At 35.4% G+C, this 17339-nt stretch overlaps 1 long non-coding RNA gene across 1 annotated transcript in view; it reads left to right on the top strand.

The window, feature by feature from the left end:
* LOC109254272 (uncharacterized) overlaps positions 1-17339 on the top strand; it is a 36059-nt gene that overhangs the window by 3130 nt on the left and 15590 nt on the right. The window contains exon 3 of the long non-coding RNA XR_002074734.2: positions 10357-10397. This is a non-coding gene — a long non-coding RNA (uncharacterized LOC109254272). The remainder of the gene's footprint in view (positions 1-10356; positions 10398-17339) is intronic.

Here is a 17339-nt window from a genome sequence, read left to right as displayed (position 1 = left end):
GGAAAGAGTGAGCATGAGCTGGGTGAGGGGTAGAGAGAGAGGGAGAGAGAATCCCAAGCTGTGAGCACAGAGCTTGACGGGGGCCGATCCCACAAGCTGTAAGATCATGACCTGAGTCGAAATCAAGAGTCGGGCGCTTAACCCACTGAGCCACCCAGGTGCCCCCAAAATCTTTAATTCTTAATAGGAATTGTGAGAAATCTCAGGGTTTCTAAGTAATATGTTTGTATGAAAAGAAAAAAAAAATAGTCCATGTTTTGGAAAAAAAGCTTCATAATATAAAACTGATTCTGGGTTGTTGTGCAAGAAGTTTTATCCTTCCCTTGGAGGATCTTTCTGAGTTGAACTTTCTAGTCTTGTTATTATGGTGTAGTCTTATGGTATGGTCTTCTACTAGGCAGACATGCCATTATCTGCAACTTGTGGACTCGGGCAGCTTATAAGAATCTAAAGTCTCTTCTGTCCTTGTATGTGAGTTAGAAATGTATATTTTTAAATAAATTATTTTATAAAATTTACAAGTTTTGCTTCCTTCTGATTTTAGCTTAACACAGACTCGCTATACAAAATTTCCCAGTGTATTATAAAGAAGAAAATCAGTATAAATTACCTATGGAATCAAACCCAGTGGTGACTTCAGTTATCATTTTACATAATTTTTTTTTAATGTTTATTTATTTTTGAGACAGAGAGAGACAGAGCATGAATGGGGGAGGGTCAGAGAGAGAGGGAGACACAGAATCCAAAACAGGCTCCAGGCTCTGAGCAGTCAGCGCAAAGCCCGACACGGGGCCTGAACTCACGGACTGTGAGATCATGACCTGAGCCGAAGTCAGACGCTCAACCGACTGAGCCACCCAGGCGCCCCTCATTTTACATAATTTTTAAAAACCAGGACTTTTCCTGTGTATAAAGGTACAATACTATATGGTACAATTTAAATAATTTGGAACATCCTGTGAGGATACTTTGTGTTCTGACTTTTTTCATTCAGGGTTTTACCATGGGCATTTCCTCATCACTATTTGATTTTTGAAAACCACTATTAACTTATAGACTAACATGTTTATATAATTTATGGTTTGACAATGAATAGTATAACCATTGATTCACATTTAGGTTGTTTCTAATTTTTCATCATTAAAGTGACTTGAGATGTCTCTACAACTCTGATTATTTCCTTTTAATAGAGTTTTTTTAGGGGATAAATTTTTTGGATCTCACAGTATGAGTTTTTTTAAAAATATAATTTATTGTCACATTTATGTATGGTTTCCATGCAACACCCAGTGCTCATCCGAACAAGTGCCCTCCTCAATGCCCGTCATCCACTTTCCCCTCTCCCTCACCCTCCATCAACCCTCACAGTATGAGTTTTTAAAAGACAGTGCCACATATTATTCAATTATACTTCATTAGGGTTCCACTAATGTATCTCACACTGGCAATCTATGAAAGTATCTATCTTATTGAACCATTTTTAAATGTGAACTTTTGCCAGTTTAAGAGGAAAAAGAATAATATTTAAAACTTGTTTTCATGTGTTTTTTTAAATCTCCCATCAAGGTTGAATAAATTTTTTCAAGTATTATTCACATTTTTTTTTTGCTTCTTCTATGGGTTATCTTTATGTCTTTTGTCTGTTTTTATGCTGTTTTGTCTTTTTTATTGCAGTATAGTGCCTTTGTTATTAACTTATAAGGTTTTTCTATGAAAGTCTATTAACCCTTTGTCATCTGGCTCAAATGTGTTTTGCAATTTTTAATTGGTCTTTTCAATTTATTTATGCTTTTGGCCACAGAAAAATATAAATGTTATGTATATTCAGACGCTCAAAACGTAATGAGGTTTAAACCTCAAAGTTTAAATGCATGGTGGCTGAAAAACTCAAGCTCTAAAGTTACACTGCCATACTTTGAGTCTCTTTCCATCACTTTCTAGGTATGTGACCTTGAATGAATGATTAAACCTTTCTGTGCTTTAGTTTCACTAAGTGTAAAATGAGAATAATAATGGTAACTATCTCATGATGTTTTTATGAGGATAAAATATTTTAAATTCATAGAGAAGATACTTATACAAGTAACAGGGAAATAGTAAGCCCAAAATAAACATTTGCCATTTGCATTATTGCTTTTAGTAGTTAACTTTATGAATTTAAAGATTTTTTCATTGTTCTTAATAATAAGAAATAACATACACATCCAGAGGGAAGTTGAATACTAACATGTTGTATTAACTAAACTTCAAATTTAGCTAAAGTTTGGGATACATAGTCTCATAAATTAAATGAATGATTAATTTGATTATTCTGGGGGAAATACTATTATGTCTTTTTGTTCATGTATCTAACAATTTTATTCATTCTTTCAATACATATCTTCTACTATATGCCAGGAACTGTAGTTGAACAAATGGTGAATAAGACAGTTAAACAACTTTGCTTTTGTGGAGCTTACATTCCACTTGGAGAGACAATAAACAAAATAAATCAGTGTCATGAAAAATGTAATGGAGAATAGAGGGCATAAGGAATGTAAAAGAGAGTGGTTAGAATTTTCAGTAGATTAGCCAGGAGAAACCACTGATTGTGTTAGATTGCTATTGCTGTCAAAAATTACCACAAACTTAGTGGCTTAAAATTTCACAAGTTTATTACTTTGTATTTTCTGTGGGTCAGGTCAAGAGTTCAGGCACAAGCTACCTGGGTCCTTGGCTCATAGCCTCACAAGGGTGAAATCAATGTTTTGACTGTGTTCTCATTCTCATGGTCCTCATCTACAACTCAGGGTCTTCTTCCGAAGTTATTCAGGTTGTTGGAAGAATTCAATTCCTGGTGGTTGTAGGACTGAAGTTCCTGTTTTCTTGCTAGCTTGTGACTGAATTCACTCTCAACTCCTTGAAGCCACCTGCATTTTATAGGCATGTGACCTTGATGGGCAATTATTCACAACACAGTGGTTTGTGTCTTCCTTGAGGCCAGCTAGACTGTCTATTTGACACTTCAATTTCTTTAAAAGGCTTGTTAGGACAGGCCCACATATCATAATCTGAATAACAACTCTTGATTAACTGACAGTCAACTGCTTAAAAACTTAATCATGAGTGATATTCCTTTATATTCACAAATCCACCCACACTCAAGGGAAGTGAGTTATATAGTGTGTATATTCCAGGGGGCAGAAGTCTTGGGGACTTCTTAGAATCTTGCCTATCATATAAAAAGTGATGTTTGGACAAACATCAAGGGATCTAGAGAGTGAGCCATGTGGGTAACTGGGAAAAGTATATTCCAGGCAGAAAGAATACCCCTTGCAAGACCATGAAATTAAAGCATGTGGTATGTTTAAATAACAGCAAGATTGGAGGGAGGGTCTGTGTAGCTGAAAAGAAACACTGAATGGATGGGAGACAATGGAAGTCATGGTATTATGTAGACTGTTGTAGGTTATTGTAAGGACTTCAACTTTAATATGAGTAAAATTGATGCATGGCTAGACCATGGTGGAGGGTTTTCAGCAGATGAATAATATAGTCTAACACTTTAAAGTAATTCCTCCTGCTACCCTACTGAGAATAAACTATGGAGGGTCAGTGTGGTAAACAGTAGACAAGTTAGAAGATATTGAAAAAATTCAGGTGAGAGTCATGGGGTTTTTGGACTAAGTCAGTAGCAGTGAAGGTGATAAAAAAAAGATTGAATTTTGTAGATATTTTGCAGGTAGAGCCTATAGATTTGCCTGATGGGATAAACGTGAGATGTGAAAGAAAGATAGGCACCAACATCTATTAGAAAACTTTTGGCTTGAACAATGGGAAAGCTAGAGTTTCTGTTTACTGAGAATGGGGAAGCTTTGGGACGTCAGGTTTGGACATGACATCAGATTATTGCTTTTGGTTATGTTAAGTTTAAGATGTGTAATTGACATCCAAATGGAAATGTCAAATGAAAGTTGAATATGTGAGTCTTCAGAATTAGTGTTCAGAATTAGGTCTGGAATGGAGATACAAATTGTGAGTTTGTAGCATGAATAGGAGATATTTAAAGCCAGTAAGTCTGGATGAGAGACACTTTTCTAAAGAAGACATTCAGATGGCCAACAGACACATGAAAAGATGCTTAATGGCACTCCTCATCAGGGAAATACAAACCAAAACCACACTCAGATATCATCTCATGCCGGTCAGATTGGCTAAAATGAACAAATCAGGAGACTAGATGCTGGAAAGGATGTGGAGAAACGGGAACCCTCTTGCACTGTTGGTGGGAATGCAAACTGGTGCAGCCACTCTGGAAAACAGTGTGGAGGCTCCTCAAAAAATTAAAAATAGTTCTACCCTATGACCCAGCAATAGCACTGCTATGAATTTACCCAAAGGATGCAGGAGTGCTGATGCATAGGGGAACCTGTACCCCAATGTTTATAGCAGCACTTTCAACAATAGCCAAATGATGGAAAGAGCCTAAATGTCCATCAACTGACAAATGGATAAAGAAGATGTGGTTTATATATACAATGGAATACTACTTGGCAATGAGAAAGAATGAAATCTGGCCATTTGTAGCAACATGGATAGAACTGGAGGGTATTATGCTAAGTGAAAGAAGTCATACAGAGAAAGACAGATACCATATGTTTTCACTCTTATGTGGATCCTGAGAAACTTAACAGAAGACCATGGGTTAGGGGAAGGGGGAAATAAAGTTACAGAGAGGGAGGGAAGCAAACCATAAGAGACTCTTAAATACTGAGAACAAGCTGAGGGTTGATGGGGGGTGTGGGAGAGGGGAAAGTGGGTGATGGGCATTGAGGAGGGCACCTGTTGGGATGAGCACTGGGTGTTTTATGGAAACCAATTTGACAATAAATTATATTTAATATAAAAAATTAGTATATAGAGAAGACCAAGGACTGAGTTCAGCAGACTCTAATATTAAGAGGTTGGGAAGAAGAAAAGGAATGAACAAGAGAGTGAGAAAAGGCAGTAGCTGAGGTTAGACAAAAATCAAGAGTACATAGTGACTTGAAAGCCAAGGAAAGGAGTGTGTGTGGTCAACTGTATTAACACTGCTGGTGGGCCCAGTAAGATGAAGACAGAAAATTAGTTTGACTTAGCAAAATGGAGGTCATTGGTGGCCATGAGGGGAACAGATTCATTACAATGGTGGAGATGAAAGTCTCTTGAGTGATGATTAAAAATAAATGAAGGGATGCCTGGGTGTTTCAGTTGCTTAAACCTCTGACTCTTGATTTTGGCTCAGGTCATCATGATCTTGTGGTTTGTGACTTCGAGCCCTGCATTGGGCTCTGCACTGACATTGTGGGGCCTGCTTGGGATTTTCTGTCTTCTCTCTCTCTCTCTCTCTCTCTCTCTGTCATTCCCCTTCTTGCTCTCTCTCTCTCTCAAAAATAAGTAAATAAACATTAAAAATATGAATGGAAGGAGAAGAATTTGAGAGACTGTATACAATTTATTGAACAGTTTTGCTAAAAGAGAAACAGAAGAGGCATTAGTTAGGAGAACATGGATCCAAGAGAGAGTTTTTGGTTTGTTTGTTTTTCTAAAGGGAGAAAAAGTATGTTTAATTGTTTATAGAAGTGGTCCAGTAGAGAGAGAGAATTTGATGATACAGGAGAAAAAGGAAAGGCTTTGCTCAAGGCATGGTTTTGAATGGGGAAATGAGATGGGACCAAGACCCCAAGATGGGAGGGGTCGCATGGGTACAGAAAGTTGTGGATGTTCTCCTTTGATTGCTTCAGTTCTCTCAATGAACTAAGAAGCAAGGTCAGCTAAGACTGAGGACGATAATGGAAGTGCGTGAAGTGTGAGGAGGAAGGATAAGGTATGAAATCCTTCTGCATGTGAGCCGGAGAGCAAACTGACTAGGCACATGTAACGTGATTGTTAGGCAGCACTATGAACCTACTTGAGATTCATGTTCATGACTTAATATAATAAGACTAGTTTATATTCTGTGTGCTTTTTTCCAGTCATGTTAGTTGCAGAGGTTCCAGAAAAGTGTATATAGAATAAAGAAAAAGTGATTGTAATGATGGGTCATGGAATTTAAGCTGGTAAGAAGGGAAAAGAGTATATGATGGAGGAGAGAAAAGTGAAAAGCACACATTGATGACCTGCTATGTACTGTGGTAAATTCTTAGAATAGATTAGTAGATGACTAGTCTTTCTTTAAAACCGGCTTGGCGATGATCTCAATGTTGTATCATATAAAGTGTTAGGGGGAGGTCAAGTGGTCATAATCTCTGGCTGCTGGTGGGCCAAAGGTAACTCATCACAGTGATTTATTTTGATTTCAGAGTATATCCGTAGTTGCTGTATCTACTGGCACACCAATGAGGGAGGAAAGGGCAAGAATTAATATCTTTGCTTTATATCTAGATGTACACAGGTAGGCATGGAGAAAGGATCCCTGGACAAAGTTGTAAAACAAAGTTGAAATTTATTATTCACTCCAGTCAGTATTTCTCTTTGGGACCATTGGCTTACTCAATTCAGCTCAGCACCCCGTGCTGCCATATGGTTGTTCCATGTTGCCCAATCAGTCTCCCTCCCAATTTCACGGGGAACACCCATGCTTCATAATTTCCTCTTCTCTCAGGTTTCCTTTGTTAAAAACTGCACGTGAAGGGTTCATTCCTACTGAGTCATACATTAACCACTTTGGTTAACTAATTCCAGTTTGGTTAAGTTTTTAATATTATTCTCTCTCTTAGAAAGAATGCTATTCCCATAGTAAGAACCACATATATACTACAACCTGGAAAAAAATGTATAAATGCCTGGAAACATATAACTTATCAGTTTTGGAAGAAATAGAAGATTTAAATGGACTGATTACCAGCAATGAAATAGAATCAGTGATCAAAAAACTCCCCAATAAAGAAAAGTCCAGGACTAGATGGCTTCACGATGAATTATACCAAATACTTAAGGAAAGATTAATTCCTATTCTCAAACTTTTCCAAAAAAAAAAAATAGAAGAGGAAGGAAAACTTCCAAATTCATTCTATGAGGCCAGTATAGTAAAAAACACAGTTTACATCATGAACCCGATCACAAATACATGTATCTACATAAACACACCTATGCAGCTGAAAAGATTTATGAACTCATGCCCCTACTACTTGTGATGCGCTCTGATGCTTTCTGTTATTGTGTTCAATTTAAAAACTTACTGGTTGGCACCCTCTAAGTGATGTACCAACCACCAATGGGTTGACAGACTGCAGTTTGACAGTAAGAGGAATTTTGATACTTATAATGCAGGCCAGTTATAATCATGGAGGAGATTTAAGGCAGGTTCCAGCAGAGCACAGTTTGAAAATGAAAGACCTATTGGTTTGTCTTAAATTATTTATAGTAATTCAAAAAATAAAAAATAAAAAAGAGATCAGGGTGTCTGGCTGGGTCCACTGGAAGAACATGCAATTCTTGATCTCAGGGTTGTGAGTTCAGGCCCCATGCTGAGTGTAGAGATTGCTTAAATTACTTACTTATTTATTTTTTTTTAAAAAAGATTTTATGTTATATGCTAGTGAAATATACTGGTATACTTAGGAGAAATAGATTATGGTCTTAGTTCTACCAGAAATAATGGCAAAGATACTAAAAATAAATAAATCACACTGTGTCGAATCTTTAAAAATAAATTCATGGAGTATGCTAAATAAGGATAACAACTAAGAACATACTCATTAATTTTGATCACCAATTTCTCTTCTTGAAGGCATTGATATGCTTTACTTATTTGTTCAAGACAATAAATGCCAGTCACTATTCTAAAAGACCGATTTACTCTACCCCCATGATAATTCCATTTTGTTGTTGTTGTTGTTGTTTTATAGTTCTTAGTCTACAGATGAGGAAACAGGCACAGAGATTAAGGAATTTGCCATAGGTTCCCTGGTAAGTAAGAGTGTCAGGCAGTTTGGTTCCTAAGTCCATGCTCTCAACCACTACCATATGGCTACGACCACTACTTAGGGGTGGCTAAGTCAATGTTTTCTCCGCTTTGGGTTTCTTGTATCATATTTCGCATTATGCTACAAGGGACTCAATGATTTCTGGCTATATTAATAATGCTAATAGCTGCCTTTGTGCTGTTATCTCTTTTTAAACTTATGGCACCCATAAAGTAAATGTTTTTATTATTTCTTTGATTATTTTTCACCTTAGACTACAGGTGAGAAAACTGAGGCTGTGTAACTAATTTGAGAGCATGCATGGGTGGTGGAGATAGGTGTTAAATCCAGGTCTCTGTACTGTAGGACTGGGATAAGATTTGATTACTATTAAATCTTGATGCTCACTCTATTCCCCCCACTTCTCTGTGAACTCCATATTTACAATGTAGTTTTTTAAATTTTCTTTGTGTTGATTTTCTTTGTGTGCGGGCTGCCTTTCCATCACATTTGCTCTCCTGCTCTGCTTCGTCCTCTAAACCTTGAGCAACCACTGACTTTCCATAGTTGCTTCCCTTCCACCGTGGAACTCACGCTGTCACTGACACTGTACTGTCTGTACTGACTACTGAGGGAGTCATGTTGTCTGCTTTTTAATTATTACATAGCTTGTTCTTTTGAAACTGTCTTCTGACATGAATGAAGGGGCTATTTATTTCCAATAGGAAATTTCATTGTTTGGGGTCAGAAGTCTTTTTTTTTTTTTTTTTTTTTTTAATCAAATTGCTACCTTTACTCTGGGAAACAAGAGCACTCTTTCCCTGTACTGGTTCCTATTTTTCTATTATCAACCATTCTCCGAATGCAGAAGAGCGCCTGGTGTTACTGTTCACTATATGAGGGTTACGGGTTTATGATTTTGGAATGCCTTAATGGATGTGAGGTATTAATATTAAAGTCCATAGTGGTGAGAAAACATAGTTTGCCTGCTTGATGGCATGGGTTATGTGGATCTTAAGGTACCTAAATGGCTTGAATCAAAGACGCTAGATAGGTTACAGTTAGTTCAAAATACTAATTTTGTTTTCTAATATTCCTAGAATGTAGTTAGAAAAAATGTTCTAGGTAAAAGTAAAATATATTATTTCAAGGAGATATAACTGTAACCAAGTCAAGTCAAATAAATACAACCAAAAGATACACACACATACACACACTTGCTAAATTTTAAAATAACACACAGAGTTTCATTTGTGCTTCTTCAAATTGATCAAAAAGATCATTTTAAACATAAAGGTATTGTAGGTAGCCTTCTAAATAAAGCTTATAAAAATGTGTTTCTTAAACTCCTTTCATAACCTATTAGAACTCACCATCCCTCCTAACTGTTTTATTGGGCAGGTGTAGATTATTGCCGTAGGTGTTATATGAGGCTTCTATCATTTCTCCCATTTACTCACAGCCATTTCTTGGGCTAGGGGAGTGGGAGAGGCTTTAAAAATTACTTAGGGCAGCTCTTTCTGCCCACTGGTCCTATCCCTGTGCTTTAATAAAATCACGTTTTTGCACACACACACACACACACACACACACACACACACACAAATAAATAAATAAATTACTTAGGTTGAAAATGGCTCATCACAGGTTTCAGTATTTTCCAAAATGGCTCTTAATTGAGTCCTGATAGGATACGTATGTTTTAGTAGCGAACAAGGACTGGAAACCAGCATTTAGTGGAAAGACCATTGAATACCAGAAGATTCATATCCTAGCATCCATTCTGTTACTTAATAATTGTGTGAGGTAAGGCTTCTCATTCTAATCTCTTTCATGTTCCTTTTATCTGAAATGGAGTTCAAAACACCTGCTGGGTCTAACTCAGAAATTTATTCCCCAGAGCAAGGGAGATGTAAGTGATGGAAGTATATGAATAGCAAATTCAGTGCTCTGATTTTATTTCTGGATTTGATTTATGTTAAGTCACACAAACCCCCCAAAAGATAAGAATATTCATTGTTATCAACTACTTACCTCTGATTGATCTAAAGTCCTCATATATTCTACAAGTATGCTGAATTAATTGTTTGGACATTATACTGCTCCTTAAGTTTTCAAAATAAATATCACCAGAAAATCCTGACAACTTAAAATAGATTACACGCTTTATATGGTGTCTAAAACTTTTCACGCATTGTAGTAAAATATTAGTCATATGTTTTATATGAAGTTCTGATATAAATCCACACATCAACTTGGAGTTTTCTTCATAGCTTATTTGTAATACATTAGTCATTGTTGGGTCTATTAGTCAGAAGTTTCAAATCTATAATGTGGTTGTCATTTTTAGTAATTATTTTTAAAATGCTACCATACAATTTAGTTTGTTGAAATTCAGCTTTATTCACAGATTTCTCCTGTTCTTTTGCAGATCAATGTGGATAATCTCAAAATAACAGTGCCTTTCTTACTGTAAGCATTTTAGATGTGTCATCATATTAATCTTTTGCCCTTTACTATTTCCGTTAATTAATTTTGCCCTTTAACTTTTGCTGATCAATGTGGACTAAATTGTAATTGCAACATTTCTATGAAATAATACAAAATTAAGGCTGATAGTAGCATGCTGTGAGTTAGTGAGAGATATTAACATTTTTGAACTTGGTAAGTTGATTTAAAACCAGTTAGACTTAGAATCAACTTTTGATTTGTTTTAAATTGTAGGTGTGAGAATTTTGAATATTATATTGTGATTAAAGTTTTCTTGCAGTGTCTGATAAATACTGATGGTTTGGAAACATGTGGCTTTACATCTCTATTACATTCATTGTCATTACAAAGTTAAAATATGCAGTGAGGTAAGGAAAGGATTAAATATCTCATGAGTGTCTATATTAATTCCCATAAATGAATTGAAATATTGACTTTAATATAGATTACCCAATATGGGGCACCTAGCTGGCTCAGTCAGTAGAGCATGGGAGTCTTGAACTTGGGTTCGTGTGTTCAAGTCCCATGTTGGGTATAGAGCCTCCTTAAAAAAATTGATTACCCAACACAGTTGATAGTTTATTCACTGAGTGAACATATAATTATGACTTACCCTGTACCAGATAATGTATGAGGTGATGAGGGTAGAGTGATGAATAAAATTTAATTCTGCCTCCAAAAGAACTCAGATTCTAGTGGAAAAGATGAACACACAGTCATAGGTGTATGTTAACATTAGTGCCACATTGGAGGTATGTGTTGGGTACTATGGAAACACACAGGAAAGCCACTTGGATCTTCAGACTGAGGGAAGGCTTTCTGGAAAGCCTAATGCCACCTAAGCTCTCTCTTCAAAACATTTAGAAAAAAATTATAAATGGAACACAAGAACATGTAACAATAATAAAATGATTTAGAAGATCTTGTAATCAAAGAAACAGAACCATTTGTATTCAGTGGCTAATTGGTTTCCTAGGGGTAAGCTCTTTTAAATATTTTTGCTTGCATTTCTTTTGGTGATTTCTCCGTATCACTAAATTATATGATTAGACCTCCTTGGTGTCTTTTAGAGTTACTTATCATTTTATTACTTCTACAGGTTACTTTTGTGTTCATAAATAATGACCCAACACATTGTTAAGAGATGATATTATCACTTCTGCTGTTTCCTCCATCTTTTTACCTTTGTCATTCTCCACCACTTATCAGCTACCCTATTATTTTTATTTTGTTAACATTGTTATCATTGTGACTTGATAGGAAACAGCAAACAAATTTTTCACTTTTTCTGCATTAATTGTGTACATTTATGTTTTTATGACTATGCTGGGTCATGTACTGTGCTATGATGAAATGGATTCTCTTTTCTTAACTATCACTTACTTAAAATCATGCCAAAGATGTATATTTTCCACATTGGAATCACGACTTTTTACACAACTTTACTTCCCTCTGCCCTACTGTACTTTTGGTTAGAAATGGACTTTTCTTTCTTGTTTTAAAAAAAGGTAAGCCTCCTATGCTTTCAGTTAGCAATTGACTTTTCTGTTTTAAAGACTTTGTTTTCTAGGCCTTACCTTTTAATTGCACTCAGTTAAATTTCTATTCTGCACTTTCCAGCCTCTAGCAATTTGTTGCTCTCTCTCATTTGCTCATAGTTCTCTTACCTTCTTCTTGGTTACATATTAATTCTATTTTTATGGATTTTTGTTTTTATTTTAGAAGAGTCTCAGGGGAGTTGAAAAATAGAGATGTATCACTGAGACCTAGTATGAGTTTATAGGAAACTACAAACAGTCACAGGTTGTTTAAGGTTGAAGTGTTAAACAGCAGGACACATGACTGAAATATTGCTAGGCATCATATCATGAGGACCTTAGAGATACATTTACTGAGGACTTTAGACATTATCTTACGGGAACTGAGTGTTTTAATTGTGAAAGTAGTATGATTATGTGAGGGAGGTATATTTAAAGACTAGAGGCAGGGAGCAAATTTAGAAAGCGGTTGAAAGAGTCCATATTGATAATGAAGATCTGATCTAAAGGGAAATGATCAGAGTGAAGATGGGAAGGAAGTAATAAAGAGATGGTGCAGCAGAAATTTCCAACATTGATTAAAATATCAAAGCAAGAAATGCTAAGAGTCCAAATAGGATAAATGCAAAACCAAACAAAACTGGCAAATGAGGATAAAACTTCTGAACACTACAGATAAAAAGAAAAAGCAGCTAGAAAAAAAAAAAAAAGATGTATTACTTTGCAAGGAGCTAATAAAGGCAAGATAAGGGTATTAGCTATTCTTTTTCTAAAAAAATACAGTGGACGCCAGAGGATAATGGAGTGATAATCTTTAAAATGCTAAAATAAAGTAAGATGAGTCATAGGTTATAATTAAAGTCTAGTATATTTCTACTTTTGTTTGATTTGTTATGTGATAAGGAACGCCACTGTTCATTAAGACAATATTTTTCTGGAAAAAAACACTGACTTAAATTCAGGAGATTTGGAGATCACCATAAAAAAGCGTAATTTAAATAATTAATTTTGGAAGATAATGGGCGAGGTAGAACCACTAAGAGATTTAAACACTCACCATTTAATATGTTCTGAATGGTTACAAGTCCTACACAATCTAGAAGCAAGACTTAGCTTTTAAAAAATTCCCTTCAGGGGCACCTGGGTGGCTCAGTTGGTTAAGCATCTGACTCTTGGTTTTGGCTCAGGTCATGATCTCATGGTTTGTGGGTTTAAACCCTACATTGGGCTCTGTGCTGAAAGCATGGAGCCTGCTTTCCATGAAGGGATTCTCCCTCTCCCTCTCTCTGCCCCTCCCCCACCTGTTCTCTCTGTCTCTCTCTCAAAATAAATAAATTTAAAAAAACTTAAAAAAATAAAATTTCCCTTGGGCTCTAATGTTTAATAATTTCTAAATCTCTTTTTCATTATACTTAAAAGAAACTTGACTCAGATTAACTATGGCAATATTTGTAAAACATATTAAGGTCAATAATATAAATGAAATGAAAATTATAAGAAGGCCATGTACAATAGAGCGTTTATAAAGAGACAGGTCAGAGTGGGTATTTTCAAGAACGGTTAGGCAGTAAATATGAAAATAAGACTATGCGATGTTATGTCCAGGCAGGTATTATGAAAACAAAAGTGAGAGGCAGTACAACATAGTGATTAAAGGTATGGGCTTGAGAACTCAGTTTCCCAAGTGAAAATGCCATCTTTTCAAATTATTAGCTGTGTAACCTTCAGAAGTTTCCTAACCCATCTGAATTTTAGTTTCTGCATCTATAAAACCTTTTGAAGATTGTGGCATAAAATCATAAGCATTCTTCCCCTGTTAGCTGTTATTATAATGAAAAGTTGGCAAAGTAAGGTTAGTACATTCATAGTAATTGTGTAGTATTTTTTGCCGGATTCTGGTATTTGGCTTAGGCAAAGGAAGTACCTGAGGAACTTCACATTTTATGTAATAATGAAAGAGTGAAAACAGAAAACAAAAAATTATTGAATCCCCTCTGAATGGTACGGATTGTGTTGGCACTCCACAGATATAATTTTCTTTAACCTTAAAATGAGTCTATAACATAGTATTATTTTGTTACTTTACAGATGAGGAAGCTGGCTTAGAGATGTGAAGGATCGTAGATCACTGTCAATTTAACAAAATGATTTCTTTTATCAGTGAGAAAGTGGGGTGAATTTCAGGGAGGAGACTGATTTCCTTATATGAATCATAGAAAAAAACACAATAGGTGATTAACTGCTGACACACAAAACTGATTCATACCTGTGGATATAGCACATGTCCTGTTAACAATGCTGTGTCCCTGCCATCTATGGATGATTATTTGGTCCATCTGTTGATTTCTTTTCTTTTTACTATCACTTTATTTGCAGTAGAGTCAACCAATTCTAGATGGAACTGAAAAGTAGATGATTTATATCTTTTCACCTGAAGACATACCTCTTTCCTTTCTACTTTTCATGTACCCTATCTTTCAGTAAAAACTATTTTTCTTTTTTTTATTTTTCTTTTCAATTTTCTTTTTAAGATTTTATTTTGAAGTAATCTCTACACCCAAGATGGGGCTTGAACTTACAAGCCTGAGATCAAGAGTCATTCATTTTACCAAACAGCCAGCCAGACACCTCAGTAAAAACTATTTTTAGAAGAACGTCTGAAGTCAATCATTTATACCTGGATGTAAATTCAATTTGTTTTATCTTCTCCTCAGAAGATTATCTCAAATCTTATCTTCCCTTTATTAGACATTTCACTCTATTAAAGGAAATCTGGGCATTTTTGAGTAAGCAAGGCATACTTTGGGAAGTTGGGAAGTGATCTTTTCAGGATTTCCTGAAATATAATAAATTAAGTTGGAAATAATTTACCTGTACATCAAATAAACCCTAAAATAAAACAGAAGCCTAAACTGGTTATTAACTTTTCAAGCAGTTGTTGAAAATTATTTAAATGATAAAAAAAAATCAAACATCACTTTGTTATATGTCTTTTCTTTATTGGTCTCCAGACTGTGCCCTAAAGTAATGCAGAAATTCCAAGTTTTTATATAAAGTCAAATCATGAAACATGGTTATACACAGCTGAATTTAGGTATTATTACTATATTTGGATTATATTGGTGGGGTTGCCTTTTTGCTTGTATTTAGATATATGAATGCCTTGCCACTCTCAATTAGTCAGGTTTATATTGATCAAGAATAATCGGAGGGCACGTGGGTGGCTCGGTTGGTTAAATGTCTGACTTTGGCTTAGGTCATGATCTTAGGTCATGGTTTGTGAATTCGAGCCCCGTGTCGGGCTCTGTGCTGACAGCTCAGAGCCTTGGAACTTGCTTGGATTCTGTGTCTCCTTCTCTCTCTCTCTGCCCCTCCCCATCTTGTGCTCTCTCTCTCTCTCTCTCTCTTTCTCTCTCTCTCAAAAATAAATAAATATTTAAAAGAAAAAAGAAGAAGATCTTGAGGTCATGAGTTTGAGCCCCAATTTGGGTGTTGAGATTACTTTAAAAAAATAACGAGGAAAAGTACTCATGCTGGTAATTCTTGAATAGCTTCTGTGGATAGGAAATATTGGTCTCTATTAGTTAGAGTTAGAGTAGGGTGCTATAGTAAAGAGAACAATGTTTCAGTAAGTTAAATGAGATGAGATGATTTCTCCTTTACATAAAAGTTCAAACTGAGTGGTTCAACTCTGCTCTATGAGGTTATTCAGAGATACAGGTTCTTTCCCCACTGGTTGCCCTGTCATCCCCTAGAGCTGTCATCCTCTGCATGGCAGAGACCAAGTCTCTGTAAATCCCAACTGATAATAAGGAGAAGGACAACATGGTGGGTGTATAGTCATGGTCCCAAGACTCAGGTCCATAACAGGCATATATCACATTATATTCTATGGAGAAAAACAGTCACATGACTTCATTATAAAAAGGAGGCTAGAAAATTCCATTTAGTTTTGTGTCTAGGAATAAAGGGAAAATACATTTGGTAGACAAACTAACAGACTGCCTTATGGTGTGTGCTATTTCTATTGATCATGGTAAGGCTTCCTGATTATATACAGTTTTTTTTTTTCTGAAAAGGGTAAGAATTGGTATAATTTCTGTATGGACCCTTAAACTGGAGAAATAATAATGACTTTTATTTTTTTGCAGACTGTGTGCAGTATTACACGTGACTATAATGGTGAGAAATTATAATCTTTCTTTGAATAAGATTCTCCCTACTCTTTTTAAAAAACTGATTTGATCTCAGAAGGATAGGAAGCAATATTAAAAATTGTGATTTGCCTATGTCTTGTGAATTTGTTCCCAGTTCCTTTTATTGAGAGGGGAAAAAACCAGCTTCTACTACCAATGCTGCAATGAAAAACATAGTTCTTAGCAGATCAAAACGTTTTAATCTCCTTTCTTCCTGAATCAGTGCTTAATTTAAGCATTGCTTAGTAGATATTTTCTAATGTTTCCTCTTTTAAGATGATCTAGAGTACAGGTAACCTTTAAGGGGAGGTTTACTGTAAAGGCTTTCTTTATGGTTAATAACTCATTCGTCAACTGGGATTGAATATTAGATACCTTACAGTTAGAAAGAAAAGAAAAGAGAATGGTGTCCATTTGTGTAGGGTAGTAATTATTCTCTAGTTTTATATTCTGACCGAATATATTGTTGATGTAACATGATTTCTGTGTGTGTAACAAGACCCAAGAAGTTCCTTATCACATTTTATCATCCCTACTTACTAGCATATGCCTCAATTTCTCAATTACAGATTATTGGTTTTGGTGTAAGGGTTTGCCTTTCTGAAACTCAACTACCTCTTGGAAACTGACTCTTTAAACTTTATAATCATTATATTCTATTTGGTTGAATTTGTTCTTGAGTTTCTTGAGGTTTCATTTTGATAGGAGCAAGCAAGTTGCTTGAAGCAGCGGTGAGTAGGTCCACTGATGAGGGAAATGGACACAAAAATATTTTTTTGCTTGAAAGATGAGGTTGATTTGTGGAACTGTTCTTCATGGAGGGTCGCTTTCAATTCTAACTGATTTAAAGAGGATAAATTAGAGTTGATCGTGTCCACTGAAAGAATTTTTTTATGTGCAAAAGGTATGCAACATTCCCTGAATTTTTGGTATTCATTTTTAAGTTAGAAAATTACCATTGGTGATTTAATGAAAAAAGAATAAAAAAACAGCCTCATTTGCAAAATCATAGTTAATTGAAAACACCAAGATTTCATTTTCATTAATCATGCTAAAAGTTTTGATGAAGAGATTTTTAAATTTATATAGTACCTTAATGATAAAATATATTGGTGATAAATCCAAAGGATTGGTGAAATAGGATTTAAGTAACATACTTTTGTTAATAAAGGTATTGATCTATTGCCGAT

The sequence above is a fragment of the Panthera pardus genome, unplaced genomic scaffold, assembly GCF_024362965.1.
Source record: "Panthera pardus isolate Hobbes unplaced genomic scaffold, ASM2436296v1 HiC_scaffold_24, whole genome shotgun sequence".
NCBI classification, from domain to species: Eukaryota; Metazoa; Chordata; class Mammalia; order Carnivora; family Felidae; genus Panthera; species Panthera pardus.
The sequence above is the reverse complement of the archived record's forward strand: the minus strand, read 5'-3'. Positions and strand labels throughout refer to the sequence as shown.